Raw genomic sequence first — 12,006 nt, 5'->3', positions numbered from 1 at the left:
CGTCAAAAATATTCATTAAAAAAATGATATTGTTATGATACAATAAAGTTTCATACATACTTACCTGGCAGATATATACTTAGCTATAGACTCCGTCGTCCCCGACAGAAATTCGTGGCTACTGCCTAGGAGTCTGCTTCACCTCAAGAGCCTTAGCAAGATAGTGATCTGCGGCCAAGAGTTCTTGTGGGTCTGTCGATGGGGTCTTATCCACTTACTCGGCAGAGCCTGACTGGCATTTGTCAATGGGTGCTAATCCGCTTATATGACAACACGCCTTCTTTAAGGAGCACACAACCGATCCCGATCACCCGATCCTAACACCCGTGTTAGTTCTAAGATTGCCAAGAGCTATCCCCAAACTCTTAGCAAACAACCAAAAACTCGATAAACGCACACACTAAAGTACAAAAAATATTTTTGTACCCCTCTAAAAGTCAGATACCACTCGATCCCTTACTGAAGTGAAGCGACGGCCGCCTGTGCGACATCTGACACTTCTTTCAGCAGGAAGCCAAGAACGTATCCGACAAGAGGGTTACATACACACAATTTAAGGATCGGCGCTTGCTCCAGTACCCAGAACCGTCTGCGCTGACACAAACGGACCAAGAGAAAAACATTTCTCATACGTTACGCGCACATCCTTCAAGTAAAGAGATGCAAACATCGAGTTGCACCTCCAATAAGTTGCATCCAAAATATTCTTGAGAGACATTTCTTTGGAATGCAATAGACGTCGCGATTGCCCTTACTTCATAAGCTCTTACTCTTAACAGTTTAAAACAGTCATCTGGGCAGTTCTTATGCGCCTCGGTAATAACGCTTCTTACAAAGAAGGCTAAGGCATTCTTAGACATCGGTCTTTTGGGGTCCTTTACCGAGCACCATAGACCGTGTTGCGAACCCCCCAACTGCTTCTTTCTGTCCAGATAGAATTTAAGCGCTCTGACCGGGCAAAGAGACCTCTCTGCCTCTCTGCCTACTAGACTAGCCAGGCCTTTTACCTCGAAGCTCCTGGGCCAGGGTTTCGAGGGATTCTCATTTTTAGCAAGAAAGAGAGTCTGGAACAAACAAATCGCAGTCTCCCTTGAAGCCAACTCGTGACTCAAGGGCGTGCAGCTCGCTGACTTTTTGCCGTAGCGAGAGACAGCAGAAACAGACACTTCCTTGTAATATCTCGAAAGGAAGCCGTGTGAGGTGGTTTGAACCTTTCAGAAGATAGAAATTTTAGGACCACGTCCAGATTCCAGCTCGGAACTCTGGGTTCTATTGATTTGGATGTTACGAAGGAACGAATGAGGTCATGTAAATCCTTATTATTGGCCAAATTTAATCCTCTGTTCCTGAATACAACCGAGAGCATACTCTTGTATCCCTTAATAGTTGGTACAGAAAGATGTGATTTCTGCTTCCGGAAAAGAAGGAAATCTGCAATTTCGGTCACAGAGGTATTGGAGGAGGAGAGCTTCTTCGACCTACACCAACTTCTGAACACCTCCCACTTCGATTGGTATACTCGCATAGTGGATGATCTGCGGGCTCTGGCAACTGTGCTTGCCGCCTTGCGAGAAAACCCTCTCGCTCTGACAAGTCTTTCGATAGTCGAAAGGCAGTCAGAGCAAGAGCGGGTAGGTTTTGATGGTACCTCTCGAAGTGGGGTTGTTTGAGCAGATCTGTCCTGTTTGGAAGAGATCTGGGGAAGTCCACCGTCCACTCCATTACTTCTGTGAACCTATTTCGGGATGGCCAATATGGGGCTATCAGACATCAAGTACTCCTGCCAGCAGAAAACCTTGATACTGTCTCAAAAGGGAGGTTCATGTACAAATTTAGACAAAGTCTTTAGTACAACTCCGCTTACAAGGCACATTTCCAGTTCCTTACTGACAAGGACAACGGCCGCCCGTGCGACAACAAGCACCCTTACCAGCAGTAAACCAAAAACCTGTCTCAAAAAGTGGAGATTTACGTACGATCAAAGACACAGTCTCTAGTATAGCCCATCCTGTAAGATAAACTCACAGTTCCTTACTTATCCAAGGCAATGGCCGCCTGTGCGACATCCAGCCGTCATGTAAGAAACTTAGAACCTATCTCAATGGTAAGGTTTTAGCAAAACTAATTTTAATATTTAAGTTAAGGATCGGTATGCGTCCCAAGTCCCAGCACTGTATCCGCAGACATAAAAGGACCCAGAGAGAAGCACTTGTCATAGGTAATCCTAACATCTCTAAGATAGTGGGATGCGAATACCGAGTTGCATCTCCAATAGGTCGCATTAATAATATCCTTCATGGACATATTCTTTTGGAAAGATAATGATGTCGCCACAGCTCTTACCTCATGAGCCTTTACTCACAGTGTCTTAAAGGAATCGTCTGCACATTCGCTGTGAGCTTCCTTAATCACACTTCTAACAAAATACGCTAGCGCATTTTTGGACATTGGTCTTTTCGTATCACGAACTGCGCACCATAAACTTTGTTTACATGCCCCTAACTCTTCTTTCTTTTTAAGATAGAACTTAAGAGCTCTAACTGGGCATAAAGTTCTTTCAATTTCATCTCCCACCAATATTGAAAGACTTTTCACTTCAAAACTCCTTGGCCAGGGTTTCGAAGGGTTTTCATTTTTAGCCAAAAATAGAGTTTGGAAAGAACAGATGGCTGCGTCTTTCTTAAAACCCACCCAAGAATCTAGGACATGGATTTCACTTGTTCTCTTAGCCGTAGCTAAGGCTATGAGGAAAATACACTTTCTCGTCCAGTCTCTGAACGAGGCATGGTCGGGAGGTTCAAATTTTTCTGATGAGAGGAATTTGAGTACTACATCCAGATTCCAGCTTGGAGGAACTGAGGATATAGATTTAGAAGTTTCAAACGATCTTATTAGATCGTGTAAATCTTTATCCTCTGCCAAATTCAAACCTCTATTTCTAAATACCGCTGAGAGCATGCTTCGGTATCCTCTTATGGTAGACACAGAAAGATGGGATTCTTCTCTCAGGAATAACAGAAAATCTGCTATATTGGTCACAGAGGTATCGGAGGAGGACAGTTTATTCTTCCTACACCATCTTCTGAACACATCCCACTTCGATTGATAGACCCGAATAGTTGACGATCTTCGGGCTCTAGCAATTACTTTCGAAGCTTTGCTTGAAAAGCCTCTCGCTCTGACCAATCTTTCGATAGTCGAAAGGCAGTCAGAGCGAGAGCGGGGAGGTTTTGATGGTACCTCTTGAAGTGGGGTTGTCTGAGAAGATCGATCCTGTTTGGAAGAGATCTTGGGTAGTCTACTGTCCATTCCTGTACCTCTGTGAACCAATCTTGGGATGGCCAAAACGGGGCGATGAGAGTTAGTCTCGTCCCTGTTGATGCTACGAATTTCTTCATCACTACTCCTAGCAACTTGAATGGAGGGAAGGCGTAAGCGTCGAGTCCTGACCACTTTAGTAGCATGGCATCCACCGCTATCGCTCTCGGGTCTTTGACTGAGGAGCAGAAGTTCTCTATCCTTTTTGAAAGGAACGTCGCAAATAAATCTATTTGTGGTCTTCCCCACAGGTTCCACAGACTTTGACAAACTTGTTCGTGCAGAGTCCACTCCGTGGGGAGAACTTGGTTTGTCCTGCTGAGCCTGTCTGCTCTGACATTCTTTTCCCCTTTGACAAATCTGGTTAGGAGGGTAATGTTCCTCTCCTCCGTCCATGACAACAGGTCCCTCGTTATCTCGTAAAGGGAAAACGAGTGCGTCCCCCCTTATTTTTTTATATAAGCCAACGCCGTGGTGTTGTCTGCGTTAACTTGAATCACTTGATTTTTCACTTCTGACTCGAAGGATCTAAATGCCAGGAATACTGCATACAGTTCTTTGGCATTTATATGCCAGTCCTTTTGCTCTTTCTCCCATCTGCCCGACACTTCTCTTGTCCCTAGAGTCGCTCCCCATCCCGTCTCTGAAGCGTCTGAGAACAAGATTTGGTTTGGGTTCCGAACCTCTAGAGACACTCCCTCGTTCTTTTTTAGTGGGAGCAGCCACCACTTCAGGTGTTTCTTCGCCTCTATTGTCACCGGAAAAGTGTCCGACAGACGGCCCTTTTTCCAAGTCCATGATTGCTTTAGGAAGAATTGCAGTGGTCGTAGATGAAGTCTTCCTGGGGACACGAATTGTTCTAGGGAAGAAAGAGTCCCTAGAAGGCTTAGCCACTCCCTGGCTGAACTCTTCTCTTTCTTTAGAAAGGACGTCACTTTCTGAATCCCTCGAAGAATCCTTTCTTGGGACGGAAAAACCCGAAAATCCTGAGAATTCATCTAAATCCCCAAATAGACTAAGTCCTGACTGGGGACCATCTGAGATTTCTCAAGATTCACGAGAAGTCCTAACGATTTTGTCAATTCGAGTGTCTTCCGCAGATCCTCCAAACATTGTTCCTGGGATTTGGCTCTTATCAGCCAATCGTCTAGGTAAAGAGAGACGCTTATACCTTCCAGATGTAGCCATCTGGCTACGTTCCGCATCAGGTACGTAAATACCTGTGGAGCCGTGGAGAGGCCGAAGCACAAGGCCCTGAACTGGTAGACCTTTCCTTGTATCATGTATCACAAACCTGAGATACTTCTTCGATGATGGGTGAATAGGAACGTGAAAATAGGCATCCTGAAGGTCCAGAGAGACCATCCAGTCTTCCCTCCGCAGGGCCGAAAGTACCGAGGCAGAAGTCTCCATCGAGAACTTTTTCTTTTCCACATAACGGTTCAGGATGCTCACATCCAAGACTGGTCTCCATCCTCCTGATGCCTTTGGTACTAAGAATAGGCAGTTGTAAAACCCCGGGAGGAAGGATCCTGAACCTCTTCTATTGCCTCTTTGTCCCTCATCGCTATCACCATCTGAAGAAGTGTCTCTCTCAGAACAGGGTCCTTGTACTTCACCGACAGTTCCTTTGGAGATTTTGACAAAGGTGGTTTGTCCTGAAAAGGTATATTGTAACCCTTCTCCAAGACTGCTAACGTCCAAGGATCGGCTTCCCTTATTGCCCAGGCCCCTACAAAGTTTGGGAGCCTGGCCCCTACAGATGTTTGGAGGACTTCGCTGCTATTTTGATTTCTTAAAGGCCCGAAAGGAGGACCTTCCTCGCTTTTCTGTTGTCTTCCTTTTAGTTGGAGGTCGAGAGGTGGAACCTCTCCGAAAGGGGACTACCGGAGTACGAGTAGTCTTCTTCGTCACTGGTACTGCTGGTCTTGTTTTCTTGGAGGATTGAACCAAGAGATCTTGGGTTGACTTTTCAGCAAGCGACTTTGAAATATCCTTCACCAAGTGAGAAGGAAAAAGGTGATCCGAGAGAGGAGCATACAAAAGGGCTGACCTCTGTGAAGGAGATACAGCTTTGGTTCGAAACGAACCAAATAATGATCTCTTCTTCACCACTCCCGACCCAAACAGATGTCAATTCTCCCGAACCATCTTGAACTGCCTTATCCATGCAGGATAAAATACTATGCAATACTTCAGGTTCCAAAACGTCCGGTTCCTTTGCCTTTTTGGCCAACACTCCAAGGGACCAATCCAAGAAGTTAAATACTTCTAGTACATGTAAAAGTCCCTTAAGGTGCTGATCCAATTCTGACATGCTCCAATACGCCTTAGCTGAGTTCAATGCATGTCTCCTTGATGCTTCAACCAAGCTCGAAAAATCCGCTTCTGCGGAAGATGGAAGCATAAGCCCCATCGCTTCCTCCGTCCTATACCATATTCCTCTCCTACCTCCGAGCTTACATGGAGGAGAGCAATAAACTGTCTTCTGAGCTTCCTTCTTCAAGTTCATCCAATTATTTAATGATTGAAGCGCCTTCTTCATTGATATGGCTGGCTTCATCTTTAAATACGAAGAGGACTTAGGAATCTTCGTACTTGAGAACAGAGATCTAGGAGAGGGAGGAGCTGCAGGGCTTAGAGAGTCTCCAAACTCTTGAAGGAGAAGAGAAGCTAACACTTTATAATTAGACACACCCTCATTGTTCGGGGTTCCTTCCTCCGAAACGTCTTCCAACTCCATCATAGAAGGAGAGCGAGCTCTCTTTTGAGAATCTTTATCCGTAGATCTAGTTTCTTTAGGAGAAATACTTCTAGAAGGAGAGAGACTAACAGATCTAGAAGCTCTCCCTTTCCTTTCCACTAATTTATCTTGAGACATGGAAGTAGAAACTGTAACCTTCAACGTACTAGGTTGTCTTTGTGGAGTTCGATTCTCCCTAATCTGAATAGGGCTTCTATTTACAGGAGAATTGCTATCAGAAGACATTACATGCCTAAATAAAGATCTTCTGCTACTGCTTGTAACTTCTCGCTTGTCTAGCTCTTCACGCCTGATTTGCGTCTCCTGTTTGGCTGGCGCCTCGCGCCTGGCTGGCGCATTGCGTCTGGCTGGCGCATCGCGTCTGGCTGGCGCCTCGCGTCTGGCTAGCACCTCGCGCCTGGCTGGCGCATCGCGTCTGACTGGCGCTTCGCGCTCGGTCGCTTCCTTTGAGAAACTTCTCCTATCCTTCAAAGGTTGTTCTTTGTAACCAAATTGATCTGAAGAGTAGTCATTATCTGGCTCTTCGTGTCCCGATGTTGGATTGCGCCTAGCTAGCGCTTCGCGCCTGGCTGGCGACTCACGCCTGGCTGGCACCTCGCACCTGGCTGGCGCCTCGCGCCTGGCTGGCGCTTCTCGCCCTGCTGGCGCTTTGCGCCTGACTGACGTTTCGCGCCTGGCTGGCGCCTCGCGCCCGGAAAGCACTCCATGAACACGTAATTTTGCGGGTCTGTGAAAGATAGACTCCTCATCCGAAGAAGAAACTTCTTTTCTGGGAGGTTGATAATAAGGAGTTTTAGATTTCTTCACCGGAAGATTAATATCCTTTCTTCTGGGAGGATCTCTGGAAAGAACTCCAACTAGAGAAGCAATGGACTCTTGCATATCCTTCAAAATTTTAGTTGTTTCATCTCTTTGATCAAAATTGGTGGAAGGAGAGTATTCTTTCTCCATTCTCCACGACTTAGCGGGAGAAGGCATAACTTTAGCTTTCTTGTTCTCTGTCGGGGAATCCTCCGAAAATCGTTCCGGACTCGAGTTTATCCCAGTTTCTTCCCAGATCCTCTTCAGGGGACGAGAAAGATCCGCCGATCTCCATCCTCTTTTGGGTGAAGAATTCTCGGACGAAGAAAAACATTCACATAGAACGCTTTTTCTAATGCGTTCTTTGGCAGTCTGCAGTGTCACAGATTCTGCCGAAGAGACGTCTGACTGGTGGGGATTCTCCACAACCTCCGTACGGCTTTTGACATTCCTTCTCCTCTGGGCTTGGGAGCTTGAAAGAGGTCTAGGCCTGGGAGCATTGTGAAGCCAATCAGATGCCTCCTCCACTTCACTGGGGACATTCACATCACTTTCCACAGCACTAATATTTTGCTTACCTTCCATGGCAGCCATTTTACGCTCCATTTTCATAAGCGCTGCTTTAAGGCTTGAGATCTCCGAAGCAGATTCCGTAGGATCTGCATTAGGAGAAGGTCCTGAAATATTAGAAGGAGCGTTCATCATGTTAGAAGAGGGTACAAAATTACTCACCAAATCACTTGAAGAAAGAGAGCTAGGCTTGGTTTTGGAAGAGGACTTCCTTAACCGGTCTTTCTCTAACTTCTTTAAATAAGAAGTTAGAGACTTCCACCCTTCAGCACTCAAACTCTCACATTCACGACAAGTGTTATCGATAGAGCATTCATACTTCCTACATACTCTACAGACAGTGTGAGGATCAACCGAAGCTTTCGGCATCCTCACCTTGCACCCTTCATTCACACACATTCTCACCACACTTCCAGAATCAGACATCATGATGAAAAATCCAAGACAAAATCCAAATAACAGTCCAAAATAGCGTATGCCAATACAACGATCCAAATACGTCACCAAAGGTCCAAAACGAAGATCAATTGCAATTCAAAAACGAAATCCAGCCGGAGATACCAACAACGATGTTACCAGTATGGCCGACAGAAAAAATCTGATGGAAAACGGGAATGGTTTCTATTCCTGCCACCCAGCGGCAGCGCGGTGGATCACCTGACCTACCTGTAGCGTGTGCACGAAATTCGAAATTCTGTCGGCGCGACGGAGTCAATAGCTAAGTATATATCTGACAGGTAAGTTGAATGTATAAAATATAGAAATCTAGAAATCACATTCTTATTCTTCTAATTATATTATAGATTTCAGGGCATATTTATCATGACAAAATAGCTTTAGTACAAAAATCAGCCTTCTAACTATCAAAGTTTCTCATTCATTTGCAAATGTTACATAAAAATATCTATGCGATGTTACATAAAAATATCTATGCGAATTTGAGGTAAAATATATTAATCAAGAAATCACATTTCTATTCACTTGATTACAATTGAAAATTTCAGGACTTATATCTATATGACAAAATAGTTTTAGTGCAAAAATCAGCCTTCTAACTGTCAAGTTTCAAATTATTTACAAATGTTACATAAATTATAAATGAAAAATTTTGGTAAAATATAGTCAAGAAATCACATTTCTGTTCACTTGCTTACATTGTCAATTTCAGAGCTTATTTCTTATATGACAGAATAGTTTTAGTGCAAAAATCAGCCATCTACCTGGCATAGTTTTGTAGTTGTTACAAAATAAGCGTAAATTTCTTTCTTTTGCCATTTACTCATAAGCTATTTTTTCAAAAAGTTCTTATAACTCCAAGAAGACAGAACCAAATTCAATAAAACATTTACAGGGTGAAGTATAACTATTTATCTTGATTTTCAAAGAGCCAAACTGATTTTTGAGTGAAACTTTTTTTTTTTTTTGGCATATTTTAAATAAGTGACACCATAATTTTTTTAAAATGCCAAAAAAATTAACTTATAACTACAATTTCTAAAAAAAATTCTCTTTGAAAAATTTAATTATTAGTTGAATAAGTGTTAGAAATCCCTTCAATCATAAGGAAGTTATCAGGATTTACTTTATAATGGAGCCTTATGGAGTCAGCGCTCCCCTTAACTTTGTGGCTCTTGCTTGTACTCCTTCTAATCTATTTATGTCTTTTCTTAGTGTTGGTGACCAAACTGTACTGCATATTCAAGATGAGGTCTAACTGTTGATGTGCTGAGCTGCAGCACCGTTTCCTTATTTCTGCATTTGAACTGTCTCTTTATTATCCCATTAGTTTCTGTGCCTTCTTTTCTGCTTTTATGCACTGTTTTGTGGATTTTAAGTCCTTGGTAATAATAACTCCAAGGTCCTCCTCTTGTTCTACACTATTTATGTCATTCTCAAGCAGCATGTAGCTGGCATGAGGGTTATTTGTTCCTATTTGTAACACTTTACACTTATCCATGTTAAAAGGCATTTGCCATTTTTTTTACCACTATTTTCATTAGATCATTCTTAAACTTTCCACTGCATCTGGGTTGCTGCATTTACACCTAGTTTGGTGTCGTCTGCAAATTTGGCTATCCTGCTAGTTAAGCCTACATCAATGTCAATAATGTAAATAAAAAACATGAGAGGGCCAAGGACAGAAACCCAAGGAACTCCGCTTGTTACATCTGTCCATTCTGATTCTTCACCATATATTACGACTCTCTCTTTTCTGTAAGTTAACCAGTCTTCGATCTAGTCTCCTATTTCTTGCGTGGGACTGTCAACGGCCTTTTGGAAATCCAAGTAGAGTATATCTATTGCTCTACTACTGTCATAAATACCAAGCGTGTTATGAAAAAACTCCAAGAGGTTTGATAGGCAGGATCTGTTTTGTCTGAAACCGTGTTGGCTGCTTAACAACAAGTTTCTATCAATGTGATCCACAATTTGATCTGCAATTAGGGACTCAAAAATCTTGCAAACGACCGACATTAGACATATTGGTCTATAATTTCCCGGCTCTTCTCTTGGACCTTTTTTGTAAACTGGGAGCACATTACCTAGTTTCCATCCTTTTGGTGCCTTTCTTTGGTCAGCACTTTTTCTGTAGAGTTTTTATAGGTGAGGAACCATCTCCTCTTTTAGCTCTTTAATTTCTCTTGGATGAATCTCATCCGGCCCAGATTTGAACTTGTTGAGTTTGTCTATTTGCTTTTAATGTACTCTTCTGTAAATATTATTTTGTCCAACGGTTCTGCCCCTTCATTATTAATAGCAGGTTCTGGTATTGAGGTAGTGTCTTCAATTGTGAATACACCAGTAAAAAACTTATTCGATAACTCTGCTTTTTCCAAGTATGAGTTCACCAGGTTACCTCTATTGTCCCTTAAGGGACATATACTATTTTTTTATTGGTTTCATACTGTTAACATGTGCAAAGAATTCTTTTGGGTTTTCTTTACAAACTGATGAAAATCTCATATCCACATTTATCTTTGCATTTCTTATTAATTTGTCCACCAATCTACCGAGTTCTTTGTGTCTGCTTGTTTCTGCTGGTGTTGGGCGTGGGTTCATTGATTTGTGCAATCTGTCTCTTTCTATCATTGCATTTTTAATTTCTCTGTTGAACCACTTAGGCTGAGGGTTGCTATTTGTTAGTATTTGCCTTAATGGTATACATCTAGAGTATTTTTCTGTGTATTCCTCATTAAAGCCTTCCCAGTATTTATCTATGACTGTGCTCTCGTCATACTCTAGATTTTAACGTACTCCTTTAGCACTTTTAGGTCTTGTTAACAGTAGTCTAATCTTATTGAGATCTTCTCTTCTTTATGTTGAACATTAATTTGAAATTAGATCATTTTATGGTTGCTTTTGCCTAGATTTGCACCTACTGAAAGGTCAGACACTAGATTATCTTCTGTTTTGAGAGAGAGAGAGAGAGAGAGAGAGAGAGAGAGAGAGAGAGAGAGAGAGAGAGAGAGAGAGAGAGAGAGAGAGAGAGAGAGAGAGAATAGTAACTAAACGAGTACAGTGCATCGAAAAAAAAGTATTAGAATAAGAATCTAATGTGATTATAGTGATTAATGAACAGATTACATATGAGGAAAATAAATGATCTGGAAAATTTTCAATTACTGGACTCCATGTTAGAGAAGCTGCAGTTTGAAATTAATGTGAACTATACTATTAGTTTTCTCTTTCTCCAAATATGAAAATATATATATAAAAAAATATCACTCCAAGTAATGCCCAAACATGACTGCTTATTACTTACTACTTTTTGCTAACTATCTGAGTATGTATAAAAAATATTTATATTTACTCTGTGTCACTCACCACTGGGAGTCAAGAGGCTGTCCATCACTGGTAACCATTAAAGGGTTAAGCAGCATTGCTGCAGCATATCGTGGGTTAATGGGTGTATTATGTCTTGTTAAGCTTGGTTCTACCCTTGCAAAGGGCAGCAATATGTTAAATTAACATATGATTACCTACACAGGGGTTCCCCTAGGAGTCTTAAAAGGTCCATTTCTGTAGTCCAGCAAAGGCCATATTCCAAGGTTACCATATTAAAGAGGTCCGACTTGTAGTTGGTAAAGTTTATATTGCAAAAACAAAAGCACTTAAACTGTAATATCATTATTCACCAAATTTATCAAGAATGCTTAACATTTTCATACTTAAACTTGCCGTCAGTTGACTTTTTTACATGATCTTCCCCACATGTATTTTTATAGCAAATGATACTCTCTGGTCCAATATTTTCATGTCTAGTTCTAACTTCAAGTGCAATATATTCAAACCAGGTACTTTTCACTGGATTACATTTCTTTTTATTTCCATTTGCTTACCTTTCAAAAGGAAATGCCAACTGGGATGGACAATGTATGCCCTTTTGCAGCATAGGACAGAAAAAAGAAAGAACAGTTTTGAACCCTGCTTACTAAGCAAGTTTTGTTGAATTACTGTAGTTTCTATTGGTCACTTTTCTTTTCAATTGCCTGATTATGATTTTTTTAAAGGCAATCCTGTGTGATAAGTTTTCTAATTCCAGTACAAAACCT

At 42.0% G+C, this 12,006-nt stretch overlaps 1 protein-coding gene across 1 annotated transcript in view; it reads right to left on the bottom strand.

Annotated features, from left to right (window-relative positions):
- The window catches only part of LOC135225778 (F-box/LRR-repeat protein fbxl-1-like), a gene marked incomplete in the record, with an annotated part of 240,007 nt that overhangs the window by 167,773 nt on the left and 60,228 nt on the right, over positions 1-12,006 (bottom strand).

The sequence above is a fragment of the Macrobrachium nipponense genome, chromosome 13, assembly GCF_015104395.2.
Source record: "Macrobrachium nipponense isolate FS-2020 chromosome 13, ASM1510439v2, whole genome shotgun sequence".
Classification (NCBI taxonomy): Eukaryota; Metazoa; Arthropoda; class Malacostraca; order Decapoda; family Palaemonidae; genus Macrobrachium; species Macrobrachium nipponense.
This window is presented reverse-complemented; position numbering and strand designations above follow the sequence as displayed.